A 16,454-nucleotide genomic window follows, 5' to 3' on the forward strand; every position below is an offset into this window, starting at 1 on the left:
GACATAATTACTTGGGTATGGGCACTCCCCTTGGCAACTGCCAAGCTTGGGGCAGGTGCCCCGGTATCGTATCACCATCACACTCCTATCTTTACCGTTTTACTTAGTTTGATCCTTTTAGTAATATCTTGATTTAGTAGATTGACGTTTTGGTATGAATTAGTTTTGAGTTTTGCTTTGTGATCCCTTCTATGTAATCGAGTCCGTGAGCTATCTATAATAAAGATTAGTGTTGAGTCAAGGGCTTTGCTATCCGGTTATGATCTTGAGAAAATAGAAAGAATAAAAAGAAATAAAAGAGTTCATATTGATCTTATGGATAGTAATGACTTCACATATAAATAGTATGAGGCATAAAAGTTGTTGAGAGTTGACAAACCTAGTTTTGGTCATCGTTGCAATTAATAGGAAGTAATAAGGTAAGAGAGGTTTTCACATATAAATATACTATCTTGGACATCTTTTATAATTGTTAGCACTCATTAAGTATGACATGCTAAAGATTTGATGTTGGACAAGGAAGACAACGTAATGGTTTATGTTTTCTCACATCTCAGTTAAAGTATATTGTCATGGATGATTCAAACATGTTGAGCTTGCCTTTCCCCCTCATGCTAGCCAAAAATTCCATGCACCAAGTAGAGATACTACTTGTGCTTCCAAATATCCTTAAACCCAGTTTTGCCATGAGAGTCCACCATACCTACCTATGGATTGAGTAAGATCCTTCAAGTAAGTTGTCATGTTGCAAGTAATAAAAATTGCTCTCTAAATATGTATGACTTATTAGTGCGGAGAAAATAAGCTTTATACGATTGTGTGCTATGGAAGTAATAAAATCGACAGACTGCATAATAAAGGTTCATATCACAAGTGGCAATATAAAGTGATGTTCTTTTGCATTAAGATTTTGTGCATCCAACCCTAAAAGCACATGACAACCTCTGCTTCCCTCTGCGAAGGGCCTATCTTTTACTTTACGTCTTTTACTTTATGCAGGAGTCAAGGTGATCTTCACCTTTCCCTTTTTCATTTTATCCTTTGACAAGCACCTCGTGTTGGAAAGATCCTGATATATATATCCAATTGGATGTAAGTTAGCATGAACTATTATTTTTGACATCACCCAAAGGTGAATATGTTGGGAGGCAACACAATAAGCCCCTATCTTTCTCGGTGTCCGATTGAAACTCCATAACCATAAGTATTGCGTGAGTGTTAGCAATTGTAGAAGACTATATGATAGTTGAGTATGTGGACTTGCTAAAAAGCTCTATTCTTGACTCTTTCTGATGTTATGGTAAATTGCAATTGTTTCAATGACTGAGATTATAGTTTGTTATTTCCCAATGAAGTTTATGTTCCATACTTGACATTGTGAATACATTGGTACTTGAGCATAAGAAATCATATGACAAATTCTATATATGTTGCTGTTATAAGAATGATCATGATGCCCTCATGTCCATATTTCATTTTTATCGACACCTCTATCTCTAAACATGTGGACATATTTTTCAATTTCAGCTTCCGCTTGAGGACAAGCAAGGTCTAAGCTTGGGGGAGTTGATACGTCCATTTTGCATCATGCTTTTACATCAATATTTATTGCATTATGGGTTGTTATTACACATTATGTCACAATACTTATGGCTATTCTGTTTTATTTTATAAGGTTTATAATGAAGAGGGAGAATGCCAGCAGCTGGAATTCTGGCTAGAAAAGGAGAAAATATTGGAAACCTATTATGCACAGCTCCAAAAATCCTGAAACTCCACGGAAATCACTTTTGGAATTAATAAGAAATATTGAGCGAAGAAAATACCTGAGGGGCCCCACACCCTAGCCAGGAGGGTGGGGGGCGTGCCCCCCTACTTGGCGTGCCCCCTGTCTCCTGGGCCCCCTGGTGGCCGTCCGGTGCCCATCTTCTGCTATATGAAGGTTTTTACCCTAGAAAAAAATCATAAGCAAGCTCACGGGACGAAACTCCGCCGCCACGAGGCGGAACCTTGGCGGAACCAATCTAGGGCTCCAGCGGAGCTGTTTTGCCAGGGAAACTTCCCTCTGGGAGGGGGAAATCATCACCATCAAAATCACCAACGATCCTCTCATCGGGAGGGGGTCAATCTCCGTCAACATCTTCACCAGCACCATCTCCTCTCCAAACCCTAGTTCATCTCTTGTATCCAATCTTGTATCAAAACCACAAATTGGTACCTGTGGTTTGCTAGTAGTGTTGATTACTCCTTGTAGTTGATGCTAATTCGTTTACTTGGTGGAAGATCATATGTTCAGATCCTTAATGCATATCAATACTCCTCTGATCATGAACATGAATATGCTTTGTGAGTAGTTAGGTTTGTTCCTGAGGACATGGGTGAAGTCTTGCTATTAGTAGTCATTTGAATTTGATATTGGTTCAATATTTTGATGAGATGTATGTTGTCTCTCCTCTAGTGGTGTTATGTGAACATCGACTACATGACACTTCACCATTATTTGGGCTTATATGAAGGCATTGGGAAGTAATAAGTAGATGATGGGTTGCTAGAGTGAAAGAAGCTTAAACCCTAGTTTATGTGTTGCTTCGAAGGGGCTGATTTGGATCCACTAGTTTCATGCTATGGTTAGGTTTACCTTAATACTTCTTTTGTAGTTGCAGATGCTTGCATAGGGGTTAATCATAAGTGGGATGCTTGTCTAAGAAAGGGCAGTACCCAAGCACCGGTCCACCCACATATCAAATTATCAAAGTACCGATCGCGAATCATATGAGTGTGATGAAACCTAGCTTGGCGATAATTCCCATGTGTCATTATAAGAAATTGTCCAGGCTTATCCTTTGCTACAAAAAGTATTGGGACACCTTGCTCCACCTTATTTACTTTCATTGCTTGTTACTCGTTACAAATTATCTTATGACAAAACTATCTGTTACCTACAATTTTTGTGCTTGCAGAGAATACCTTACTGAAAACCGCTTGTCATTTCCTTCTGCTCCTCGTTGGGTTCGACACTCTTCCTTATCGAAATGACTACAATAGATCCCCTATACTTGTGGGTCATCAACCATCACCAAGTTACTGGAACTTCGTGATGAATTATAGTATGCAAGGGATGACGAAAATGATTCCCGAGCTCTTCTTGATGCTGAAATCGATGAAGGTAGAAATCAAGAAAGAGCATCAAGTGTTGATGATTCACAAGATCACCAGTTTCTAGAAAAGGGAAAAGGGAAAGAAAGGGAACTTCAAGTATAATGGCAAGCAAGTTCTCACTCCCGTGAAGAAGCCCAAAGCTGTACCAAAGCCTGAAACTGAGTGCTTCTACTGCAAAGGAAATGGTCACTGGAAGCGGAAATGCCCTGAATATTTGGTTGATAAGAAGGATGGCAAAGTGAACAAGGGTATATTTGATATACAGGTTATTGATATGTAGCTTGCTAGTGTTTATAGTAGCCCCTAGGTATTTGATACTTGTTCGGTTGCAAATATTACTAACTCGAAACAGGAGTTACAGAATAAACAAGACTACTTGAGGGTGAAGTGAAGATGTGTGTTGGAAGTGGTTCCAAGATTGATATGATCATCATCACACACTCCTTATACTTTCGAGATTAGTGTTGAAACTAAATAAATGTTATTTGGTATTTGTGTTGAGCATAAATATGATTAGATCATGTTTATTGCGATATGATTATTCATGTAAGACAGAGAATAAATTGTTATTCTATTAACGTGAATAAAACCTTCTATGGTCATACACCCAATGTTTATGGTTTACTGAATCTTGATCTTAGTGATACACATATTCATAATATTGATGCCAAAAGATGCAAAGTTGATAATGATAGTGCAACATATTTGTGGCACTGCCGTTTGGGCCATATCCATGTAAAGCGCATGAAGAAACTACATAAAGATGGACTTTGGAATCACTTGATTATGAATCATTCGATGCTTGCGAACCGTGCCTTATGGGCAAGATGACCAAAACTCCGTTCTCCGGAATAATGGAACGAGCTAGTGACTTATTGGAAATAATACATACTAATGTATGCTATCCAATGAGTGTTGATGCTCGTGGCAGGTATCATTATTTTCGGACCTTCACAGATGATTTGAGCAGATATGGGTATATCTACTTAATGAAACACAAGTCTGAAACATTTGAAAAGTTCAAAGAATTTCAGAGTGAAGTGGAGAATCATTGTAACAAGAAAATAAAGTTTCTATGATCTGATCATAGACGAAAATATTTGAGTTACGAGTTTGGCCTTCATTTAAAATTGTGGAATAGTTTCACAGCTCACGCCACATAGAACACCACAGCGTAATGGTGTGTCTGAATGTCCTAACCGCACTTTATTGCATATGGTGCGATCTATGATATCTCTTACCGGGTTACCACTATCGTTTTGGGGTTGTAATTAGAGACAGCTGCATTCACTTTAAATAGGGCACTATCAAAATCCGTTGAGACGACGCCTTATGAACTGTGGTTTTGCAGGAAACCAAAGTTGTCGTTTCTTAAAGTTTGGGGCTGCTTTGTTTATGTGAAAAAGCTTCAACCTGATAAGCTCGAACCCAAATAGGAGAAATGCGTCTTCATAGGATACCGAAAGGAAACTGTTGGGTACACCTTCTATCACAGATCCGAAGGCAAGATCGTTGCTAAGAATGGATCCTTTCTAGAGAAGGAGTTTCTCTCGAAAGAAGTGAGTGGGAGGAAAGTAGAACTTGATGAGGTAATTGTACCTTCTCCCGAATTGGAAAGTAGTTCATCATAGAAATCAGTTCCAGTGATTCCTACACAAATTAGTGAAGAAGCTAATGATGATAATCATGAAACTTCAGATCAAGTTACTACCAAACCTCGTAGGTCAACCAGATTACGGTCCGCACCAGAGTAGTATGGTAATCCTATTCTGGAAGTCATGTTACTAGACCATGATGAACCTATGAACTATGAGGAAGCGATGATGAGCCTAGATTCCTCAAAATGGCTTGAGGCCATGAAATCTGAGATTCGATCCATGTATGAGAACAAAGTGTGGACTTTGGTGGACTTGTTCGATGATCGGCAAGCCATAGAAAATAAATGGATCTTCAAGAGGAAGATGGATGGTGATAATAGTGTTTGTATCTACAAAGCTCGACTTGTCGCAAAAGGTTTTCGACAAAGTTCAAGGTGTTGACTACAATGATATTTTCTCAAATGTAGCAATGCTCAAATCCGTCTGAATCATGTTAGCAGTTGCCATATTTTATGAAATCTGGAAAATGGATGTCAAAACTGAATTCCTTAAATGGGTATTTCCTAAAGAAGAGTTGTATATGATGCAACCAGAAGGTTTTGTCGATCCTAAAGGTACTAACAAGGTGTGCAAGCTCCAACAATCCTTCTATGGACTGGTGCAAGTGTCTCAGAGTTGGAATATACGCTTTGATATTGATTAAAGCATATAGTTTTATACAGACTTGCGGCGAAGCCTGTATTTCCAAGAAAGTGAGTGGGAGCACGACATCCTTTCTGACAAGTATATGTGATTGACATATTGTTGATCGGAAATAATGTAGAATTTTCTGGAAAGCATAAAGGAGAGTTTGAAAGGAGATTTTCCAAAGAAATACCTCAGTGAAGCTGCTTCTATATTGGGCATCAAGATCTATAGGGATAGATCAAGACGCTTGATAAGTTTTTCAATGAATACATACCTTGACAAGTTTTTGAAAGAGTTCAAAATCAACCAGTCAAAGAAGGAGTTCTTGTCTGTATTAGAAGGCGTAAAGTTGAGTAAGACTCAAAGTCCGACCATGGCAGAAGATAGAAAGGGAATGAAAGTCATTCCCTATGCCACAGTCATAGGTTCTGTTGGGGATATAACTACTTAGCGTAAACCGCCCATAAGGGGCCGGTTCACCTTCAACTGTATTGAAGCCCACGAAGACCCAGAAGATGGCGCTTTACTCATGGAGCTTAGAGGGTCGGAGCCTAAAGGCGGATTAGGGCCCATAGTGGTAAACCGCCATGGTTATGTAACTTTTATTGTAAGTTAGGAAAGGAGAGACCGAGCCAGACACTTGTATGAGTCGGCCTCGGGACTCTGTAGACCGGTCGGGCGTCAACCTATGTATATAAAGGGACGACCCGGCGGTGGTTCAGGGACAAGAAACAACAACTCGAGACTCAGGCAAAGCGTATTTGCTCCCTGGTCATCGAAACCCAATCAATTCCATCACAACTAGACGTAGGCTTTTACCTTCATCGAAGGGGCCGAATTAGTATAAAACTCCCGTGTCCCTTGTCCGGTTTAACCCCTTCAAGCTAACCCGTCGCGATGGCTCCACGACTAAGTCCTTTCATGAGGACATCTGACGTGTTAATTCCACGACAGTTGGCGCCCACCATGGGGCTATCGCACGATGGTTTCGAGTTCTTGAAGGGCAGCTTTGAAGGACTCAAAGGGTATGCGGTTGGCCGGATGACCAAGAGTCGTCGCGGCAGCTCTACGTCGAGGACGAAGGATGGGCCCCCAAGGCCGGCTCAATCGAGTACGCGTACCGGGCCCGTTTTGGCGGAATTCATGTCTTCATCGGCAAGATCGGCGAACCGGGCCCTGAGCCGGACATCTGCACCGACCTCGTCGAGACGGCTCAGCGTGCGAGTCCTTCCCAGGTTAAGCCCTCCATGAAGCATGTGTTCGTAGGATGTGTCGATGGGATCAGATCTGAACCGGTGTCTGAAGGCGAGATGGCTGTATATTCCGACGGTGAGTCATCCACTGGTGAAACCGAGTCCCTATACCAAATTCATGATGGCGTGTTCGAAGGGTATTCCAATGGCAACAATATTCCGAACCTCCTTGAACCGCCAAGTCGGGTTGCTGTTTTCATGGCCGGAACACAGCCCACTTTGCAGTCTTCATCTACAACATAAATGAATTCCGGATCAGCGGCCTCGGCAGGAGGCCCGGTGCACCGATCGACTCAAGTCCTCTCCGGTTTGATGGATGCTTGGGCGACCTTGTTAACCACGGAAGTTACCCCGGAGATGCAGGATCAGCACAATTCAGATGTTGCAAAGCTGAAGGACCAGATAACGCGGGCTAAGGAGGACCTGGCAACTAAGGATGCTAGGATGGCTGAAGAACGGGCCGCTTTGGATGCCCAGTCACAGCAGATACAGACACAGAATTACGGGGTCATGTTGGATCAGAATGCCTCAAACGACATAATGCAAAGGAAGTACCGATCACGTATGCCGCTGGTCTTTGAAGGACTGAATCTCTTTAATACGCCGGGGGCTGGGCCGAGTAATCCGGCGGCCGCAAACCGGACCGATGCGCCTAGGGCCGCACCGAATCAACCATGGATGACGGTACCACCTCGATGAACGGATAACCCACCGCCATACGTGTCAACACCATCGGGTCACTTTTTGAGGCCTTTGGATAACATGATTGATGCAGCATCTCGCCTGGCAGCTATTCCGATGGAGGGTGACTCATTGGCAGCGATTGAGACGCGGCGGGCCAGGGATCTTCTTCAAACTGCCATGGTGCAGCAGCAGGCTTATTCCTATAGCCGAGATAGAATTCATTCGACCCCTCCCGTCCGAGCAAAAGCTATAGCAGGCATATGGATGAACCGGAAGTGTCTAGCAATGCACGGTGCCGTAATGTCCCTCAAGGACCTAATAGGGCGCGTGGTGAGATAAATGCTCAAGACATGGTGGATAATGGCAGAGCATGAAGGGAGGCCACTTTGGCAGCACAATATGCGGGTCGTCATCAACCTGCCCCGGTTCAGCCAGCGGCGTTAGTAGACCGTGGCACTGGGCTAGCCTTCAGTTCCTGGGGAGTGCCGTGTATCATTCCGGCTCTCCGTAATGTGCGACTGCCCAAGGATTTCAAGGGTCCACGTAAGGTACCTAATTACACCGCTGATCAGCCACTTGAGGCGTGGGTTGAGAGTTATGAGATGGCAATGGAGATGCTGGATGTGGATGAAGCAGCCTGTGCAAAGTATTTCACGATGATGTTGGAAGGGACAGCCCGTACTTGGTTGAAAAACCTACTAGCCAACTCCATCGAGTCATGGGATCAGTTGAAGGCCCGATTTATAGCCAATTTCAAAGACACTTGCAAACAACCTATGTCCATTGTGGATCTGGACGCTTGTGTTCAAGGAGAGAACGAGTCAACAACTCATTGGGTGCGCCGGGTTTCAGAAGTTTTGCATTCATTAGACCGGATTAATGTTGGTCAAGCAATCATAACGCTAGAGCGTAATTGCTGGTTTAAGTCACTAAAGATGAAGTTGGGACGGCTCAAGCGCCACTGCAATGACATGGGAACACTTATGGCAGCCTTGGTCAAATATGCCGATTCTGATAATACCAAGGATCCCGATCCTGATGAGGAGAAACCGGAGAAGGGAAAGAAGAACGGCGGTGCAAAAGGACAGCATCACAACCAAGGAGGCCATGGGAATAATGGTAAGCGTAAAGCAGATAGTTCAGATCTTGTGGCTAACACCAATATGCAGCGTCGTAAAGGTAAACTGCCCCAGCGCGGTGGAGGGATGAATCTGGAGCATTTGTTAAACCAGCCCAGCCCAAAGCATGGGACCAAGGAGGCCCCTGCCACACATTGGAAAGATTATTATATTATGAAGGAGTTCAAAAACTTTGATCTCTTCCGGTATGATCAGGGTCCGTCGGGCGGTTCAGGTCCAAGTTTTCATGATGGTGGCGGTTCAAACTCTGGATTTCAGAATAATCAGGGCAACCAGAACAACCAAGGTGGTAACAGCCAACAGAATAATCAAGGGAATCAGCAGCAGTCAGGTATCAAAGTCACCCCAAGCAGTTGAATGGTGGGCAGTATCATGTGTTCACTACTATTTTGTGCAAGCGTGATCAGAAGCTTCACAAGAGAGCAGTTAATGTTGTTGAACCAGCGGTGCCACATTACTTGCGGTGGTCCGAGCAGCCCATTGTGTGGAGCAGAGAGGATCATCCGCCCTGGGTTGACAATCAGGGTCATCTCGCTTTGGTGGTGACGCCTCAGGTGGGAGGTTATAAGTTCACCAAGGTGCTGATGGATGGAGGGAGTAGCATCAATATCCTGTACTATGAGACTTTTCGTCGCATGGGGTTGACAGACAAGAGGCTTAAACCGTCAAACACTATTTTTCATGGTGTGGTACCAGGTAAATCGGCATATCCTGTTGGCAAGATCGCTTTGGAGGTTGTGTTTGGAGATGAGCATGATTCCAGGTCTGAAACATTGACCTTTGAAGTGGTGAAAATCCAGAGCCCATATCACGCACTGTTTGGACGGCCGGCTTACGCAAAATTTATGGCGAGGCCCTGCTATATCTATTTACAGCTCAAAATGCCGGGTCATATGGGGACTATCACAGTACACGGAAGTCGAAAGATCGCTTTGGATTGCGAGGAAGGTGATGCAGCCTATGCTGAGTCGGTTTGTGCTACAGAGGAGCTGAAGTTTTATAAAGACAATGTTGATCCGGCAGACATGACCCCTCTGAAGAAGCCCACCACTGAGCATGACCCGCCCTGAAGTTCAAACCGGCTGATGAGACTAAACTTGTTGAATTTGTTCCTGGCGATTCATCCAAACAGTTTAGCATCCGCACCAATCTGGATCCGAAATAGGAAAGCACGCTCATCAAGTTCATCCGTGAGAACCGGGACATTTTTGCATGGAAACCTTCTGACATGCCAGGTGTACCGAGGGAACTCGCTGAGCACACTCTCAATATTGATCCCAAGTTTAAACCAGTTAAGCAATTTCTTCGCCGCTTTAACAAGGAAAGACGCAAGGCCATTGGTGAAGAGGTAGCCCGGCTACTGGCTGCTGGGTTTATCGTCGAAGTATTTCACCCTGAGTGGTTGGCTAATCCGGTGCTCGTTCTTAAGAAAAACGGCACTTGGCGTATGTGTGTGGACTACACAGATTTGAACAAAGCTTGTCCGGCAGATCCTTTTGCTCTCCGCGTATTGATCAGATTATTGATGCGACGGCAGGTTGTGAGCGCTTGAGTTTCTTGGATGCTTATTCAAGTTATCATCAGATTAAAATGGCAGTTAAGGACCAGGAGAAGACAAGCCTTCATCATTCCCTTTGGAGCCTTCTTCTATGTTTCTATGCCCTTTGGGCTCAAAAGTGCCCAGGCAACTTATCAGCGTTGTCTGCAAAATTGTCTTGACACGCAGATTGGGCGTAATGTTCATGACTATGTGGATGACATTATGGTAAAATCCAGGAAGAAGGAAACCTTGATAGGTGACCTCAAGGAGACGTTCGACAATCTTCGGGTTTACAAAATGATGCTCAATCCAGACAAATGCGTTTTTGGTGTTCCAGCAGGCAAGCTCTTAGGTTTTCTGGTGTCCAACAGAGGCATTGAGGCTAATCCGGAGAAAATCAAAGCGATTACATCCTTCGCTAAACCGAAGTGTATCAATGATGTTCAGCGGCTGGCGGGTCGAATTGCAGACCTTAGCCGGTTTATTAGCCGTTTGGGAGAAAAGGCGATTCCTTTGTATCAGATGTTGAAAAAGACAGACGATTTCGTCTGGAGTGACGCAGCTAATGCGGCATTTGAGGACTTAAAACGATAGTTGGTTGAACCGCCGGTCCTTGCTGCTCCGGTTGATAAGGAGCCCCTGCTATTGTACGTGGCTGCCAATGCCCGTGCGGTCAGTGTGGCAATTGTGGTTGAGCGTAAGAAGGCTGGGAAGGAATATCCGGTTCAACGGCCAGTTTATTATATCAGCGAAGTGCTGATCGAATCAAAACAACGATATTCGCATTGGCAGAAGCTGGTGTATGGAGTTTTTATGGCAAGTAGGAAGCTCAAGCAATACTTTCAAGGCCATCCCATCATAGTGGTTAGTTCTGCTCCTTTGGGCGAGATAATTCAGAACAGGGAAGCAACTAGCCAGGTTGCAAAGTGGGAAATTGAGCTTAGTCCACATGGATTGAAGTATATGCCTCGAACCGCCATCAAATCTTAGGTGCTTGTTGACTTCATCAATGATTGGACCGAGTTACAGGCACCAGAGGACAAACCGGACAATACATACTGGAATATTCACTTTGATGGGTCCAGGCAATTGGAAGGCTCGGGGGTTGGAGTTGTCCTTACTTCCCCTCAAGGTGATAAAATTTGTTATGTTTTCCGCTTAATGTTTCCTTGTACTAACAATGCAGCTGAGTACGAGGTCTTACTCCACGGTCTCCGCGTGGCTAAGGAAATGAATTTAAGCCGGGTTCGCTATTTTGGGATTCTGATTTGGTGGCTCAACAAGTTTCTGGTACTTGGGATTCTAAGGATCCACTCATGGCAGCTTATAGACGCGAGGTGGATATTGTGGCAGGTCACTTTAAGGGTTATCAGGTTGAGCACATTGACCGACACAAAAACGAAGAAGCAGGTGCTTTAAGCCGGCTGGGATCTCAGCGCAAACCGGTACCACCCAATACCTTTTTAGATATCTTGCATAACCCGTCTGTTAAGTTGCCTACAGAGGAGGATTTAGCTGTTCCTGATCCAGAGGCCCAATTGCTGGCCGCTTTACATATCACTCCGGATTGGACGGTTCCATATTTGGCGTATATGAACCGGGGCGAGTTACCAGATGATGAGGTCTTTGCCAGGCAGATAATCCGGCGGTCCAAGTCCATGGTTATTCACAATGGCGAGTTACACCGTTGCAGTGTCTCAAGCGTATTCCAACATTGTGTTTCTCTTTAAGAAGGACAAGAGATTCTACGTGAAATCCATGAAGGGGATTGTGGTCACCATGCCGGTTCAAAATCCCTGGTGGCTAAAGCTTTTCGGCATGGGTTTCATTGGTTGACAGCTCATGCTGATGTGGAGGATCTCGTAAAGCGGTGTGACGCCTGTCAGAAGTTTTCACGTCGAGCTCATGTTCCGGCTCAGGAGCTACGGATGATTCCTATCACTTATCCGTTTGCCACTTGGGGGCTTGATATGGTGGGACCTTTTAAGCGTTCCAAGGATAAGAAGACCCACCTGTTGGTGGCGGTTGACAAGTTCACTAAATGGGTTGAAGCGGAGCCCGTCAGCAAGTGTGATGCAGCCACGGCGGTTCAATTTCTCAGAAAGATCATTTTCCGTTTTGGCTTTCCACACAACATCATCAAAGATAATGGCACAAACCTTTCTAAAGGCGAGATGGAGGAGTTTTGTCAACAAGAGGACATCCGGCTTGATGTAGCGTCCGTGGCTCATCCCCAGTCCAATGGTCAAGCTGAGAGGGCGAATCAAGAGATCCTGAAGTGTATCAAGCCCTGGCTTATGGTTCCTTTGAAGCGGACGCCGGGTTGTTGGGTGGAAGAATTACCATCCGTGTTATGGAGTATAAACACCACCCCAAACCGATCTACGGGTTATACAACTTTCTTCATGGTTTATGGGGCTAAGGCCGTCCTCCCAAGTGATATTCGTCATGACTCACCCAGGGTTGCCAATTATATTGAAGCGGACAATGAGCAAGCACGCCAAGAGGCGCTGGACCTGTTAGATGAGAAATGGGACATGGCTTTGGCTCGATCGGCGGTTTATCAACAAGACCTGTGGTGTTATCACAGCCGCCGGGTTAAGACAAGAACCTTTCAAGAAGGCGACTTAGTGCTCCGGCTCATCCAGGATCAGACCGATATGCACTAATTATCCCCACCTTGGGAAGGACCCTTTGTGGTCAACAAAAATCTGCAGAATGGATCATACTACCTCATTGACGTTCGAGAAGACTCACGCAGTTATGAGGAGGAGACCCGGCGGCCGTGGAACATAGCTCTCCTTCGGCCTTACTACACTTGAGCCATAGGCTTTTCTTATGTACATATTTAAACAATGTATATATTATGATCAATGTAATAAACCGACATCCTTGCGATAAGCAGGGCCTCTGCTATTTTTTTCTCGAATATCCTTTGAGTTACATGGGGGCTTCAGCTGACAAAGCGGAGTACTACCTGTTAAACCGGCTATCATGCCACAATATAGCTTGGGAGCTTCACACCCAAGGTGCCAAAGAGAGTCTGGATGCTATGCACAGCTCAAACATAGGCACCCATGAGCACAACTCACAAAGTTACTTGGGGGCTCTTTGTGTAAAGTAACAAAGAGTTTGAAAGGACCCTTGTAATTGGGTACCGACCCACGGCTTGGAAGCCTGGTGTATTCACCTAAAACCCCGGGTTAACCTGCCTTCATCAAGTAAGCCACTCCTATCCAGGTAATCCTGGCATGACCCGCTGAACGTTTGATAAGTCAATCTTTTAAAGACCCTGAACTTGTCGAAGTTAAAACGACGATTGGTTAGTTGGAGGCCCATTTTAAAAGGCTTTGCAAAATGATTTAACTCAGTGGCCTGGCAGCCCATGAAAAGCCTCGAATTTGGGCCTGGCAGCCTTTGAAAAGCCTCGACTACATGGTTTTTATTTCTTTTGCAAAGTTTTTTACCCTTTATTAAGTTTCTATTGAACCGGTGTCAAATTGACCCAGTGTGGCTTTTCAGTCATTATATTAACCCTGTGTTTGTTAACCCGGCTTGGATTTCAACTATAAGTTGTCAGACCATCTTATCAAATCGGTGTTTAAAAAACCCGGCCTGGCTTTGACTATATGTTGCCAGTTTGATCATCTGGTGTTTATCGTAACCCGGCATGACTTATTACATAACATCATTACATGGTGAGAGTTATAACAACTCAAGATTTGGGTTTTCATCCTTACTACAATAAAAGTTGGTAAACCAACTAAGTGATTTCATATCACAGGTATGAGTTATTTCATATTTATTCCACTTTGGTTATTAGCCAGGCTTTATCTTGGGCATTATGACCCGTCCGGCGGTAAACCGCCAGGACAATTCTTTTTATGCAGATATCAGAATCGCATGAAAATTATCAAAGTGTAATCAAGCACAACAAATATCATGACGGATCAACAACGTCATGCATCAGTGCCACAGAGCGAAGTACTTTCACTAGCCTATTACAAGGCGCTTTGAGGCCCAAAATGCTGATTGTTCTTACACAAAACAAAGTCTATCAAAGTAACCCGATTGCCGGATTAAGACTCATTGCTAGGACGACGTGAAGTTGATGGATCTTCAGGCGCCGGTTCAACCTCCTCCCCTCCACCCAGTGGCTGGAAGTCAATGGTGGTCCAGTCAATCTGGGTTAGAGCCTGAAATGCAGCTTCTTCACTTATCAGATTGGACGGTCCAACATCAGGGGCGTAAGTGTGCTTACGGATTGGCGGGATAAGGTTTTGCACTTCTGCCACAGTCGTATCAACCCGCTGGTTCCTTTCATCGTAAAAGGACCGATGAACAGTCAAGTTAGCCTCTCCAGCCAGTTGACTCGACAGCGGATGCATCTCCTTTGTCAGGGATTTGAGGGCTTCATTGTCAAAAGCTGACCCGTCTGCTTGCTCATCCGGAAATCCCTTAGAGATTCAACAGGATCCAAGTCAGATATCCATGCTTTGGCCGGAGTCAGTGCCAGTAAAGCGCCAGCCCTGGCAGCAGATCGCTTCACCTCTTCTATCTGAGCCAGCATCATGGATAATCTTACTAGTGTGTCCTTGATCAATGTTGGTGCCGGTTTGTTGTATGAGACTGCACAGATAACCCGTTGGGCACCAGTATACAATTGCTCAATCAAAGTGTATGCTGCCTTCAACTTCATTCACATGTCTGCGCCTAGATGAGCAATGCGATTACCTGAGACGGTTTAAAAACTTAATGTTAAACCGGTGGAGTTGAACAATACTTCAGATCAGGCTATTATAACTTACTTACCAAAAACTGTAGTTGTCATGGTATTCACTTGATGTTTCAGCCCAGTCAGCTCTTCCTCAACCGGTTTAAGAGCTCCTTCAACCTCTTCAGCCCGTTTCAACAGAGCAGCCCTTTCAGTTTCCCAGTTGGTGCATTCAGTTTTGAAGCCATCCTTTAATTGTTCCATGGCAGTCAAAGTGCCCTTTAGCTCCTCTTTGGCTTTAGAGGTCTCTTCTTGCTGGGATTTGATGTTTTCTTGAAGGTCGGCGATTTGAGATTCTTTGATATTCTTACCAGTCTGCAAAAGTTAGAAGATGAAGTTGTTAAAGTCCCAAGCACATAACAAGTTATGCACTCAGCACTTGGGGGCTAATGTGGATTGCTTTTTAAAAGTGAGTATTTTCAAGTCCCAAGGCTCAATCCAGGAATTAAGCTTGGCACTTGGGGGCTAATGCACAATTGATCAATTATTAAACAGACAGTCCCGGTTTGTCTTCAAGAGACAAACCGGCCCTTGGGGGCTACTCAGTTGAAGTGTTCTTTATATCGAAGTCCCGGTTTATCTTCAAGAGATAACCTGGCCCTTGGGGGCTACACTGGAAGAGATATACAGAATAAAGTAAATTTCAAAGCGTTCTTCAAGATTACCTCATAATGTTCCTTCATCAGGTTCACCAAACCGGCTTCAAAGTCACGGCTGGTGTAAAGGCGGTTTAAAAAGCCAGAATGAAGTTCCTCGGCACTAAGGTTGATGAAGTTGGATAAATCAGTCTTCCCTTTCCCCTTGCCCATAGCAGTGAATTCCTCCTTGGCAGTACGTTTTGACAAGACAACCGGATTACCAGGGCTAGTGTGACCCGTACCAGTAATAACAACATCATCATCATCACCCTTTGGTGGACTTGGCGGATTGACGGTATCCCTAACTGGACTTGGCGGATTAGCAGCTGGGCTCGGCGGATCAGCAACCGGGCTCGAAGGAGTAGCATGAGGGCTTGATGGATCAATATGAGTGGCCGGGTCAGCTTCCAGCGGATTAGCTTCAGTGTTCTCGCCTAGTGGGGCGGAATCATCCATAACATCGGTAGTTCTACCGATACCTTCCGGAGCCCTCTCCGGTTCAACTTCACCACTAGGGCACTGGTTTTAGCCTTCTTGCTCAAACGAGCTTTGGCACTACGATATGAAAACAAACATTAGCATGGTAAACCGAAATATGAAGGAAAAAGATAAAGGGCAGTATACTTACCCAGGGTAGGTTTTAAGGGGAGGCAGCTGAGTGGTAGATGAACCGCCAGACGAATTGGAAGACACCTGGTAATTCAGATCAGACGGATTGAGTGGGTATCAGAAGAAACCCTTCAAAGAATAAAGTTTATCAGGAGAACAAGTAACCTCTAGACGACGCTTCTGAGTTGGTGTATCCGGTAAACCGGAAGAGGTGACTTGCTAGCCACTGTGCCGGGTTGTGCGATGTCCTTCCGGTTGATGTGTCTTCAAAGAAAATTTTGGATCCAAATAAGAAAGAGGGTGAGAGTATTTTACTTTCCGAACTGCACGGCGAAATCTTCGAACCAGCACAAGATCTGAATCAGAGGAGAGA

The sequence above is a fragment of the Triticum aestivum genome, chromosome 4B (genome assembly GCF_018294505.1).
Source record: "Triticum aestivum cultivar Chinese Spring chromosome 4B, IWGSC CS RefSeq v2.1, whole genome shotgun sequence".
Taxonomy (NCBI): Eukaryota; Viridiplantae; Streptophyta; class Magnoliopsida; order Poales; family Poaceae; genus Triticum; species Triticum aestivum.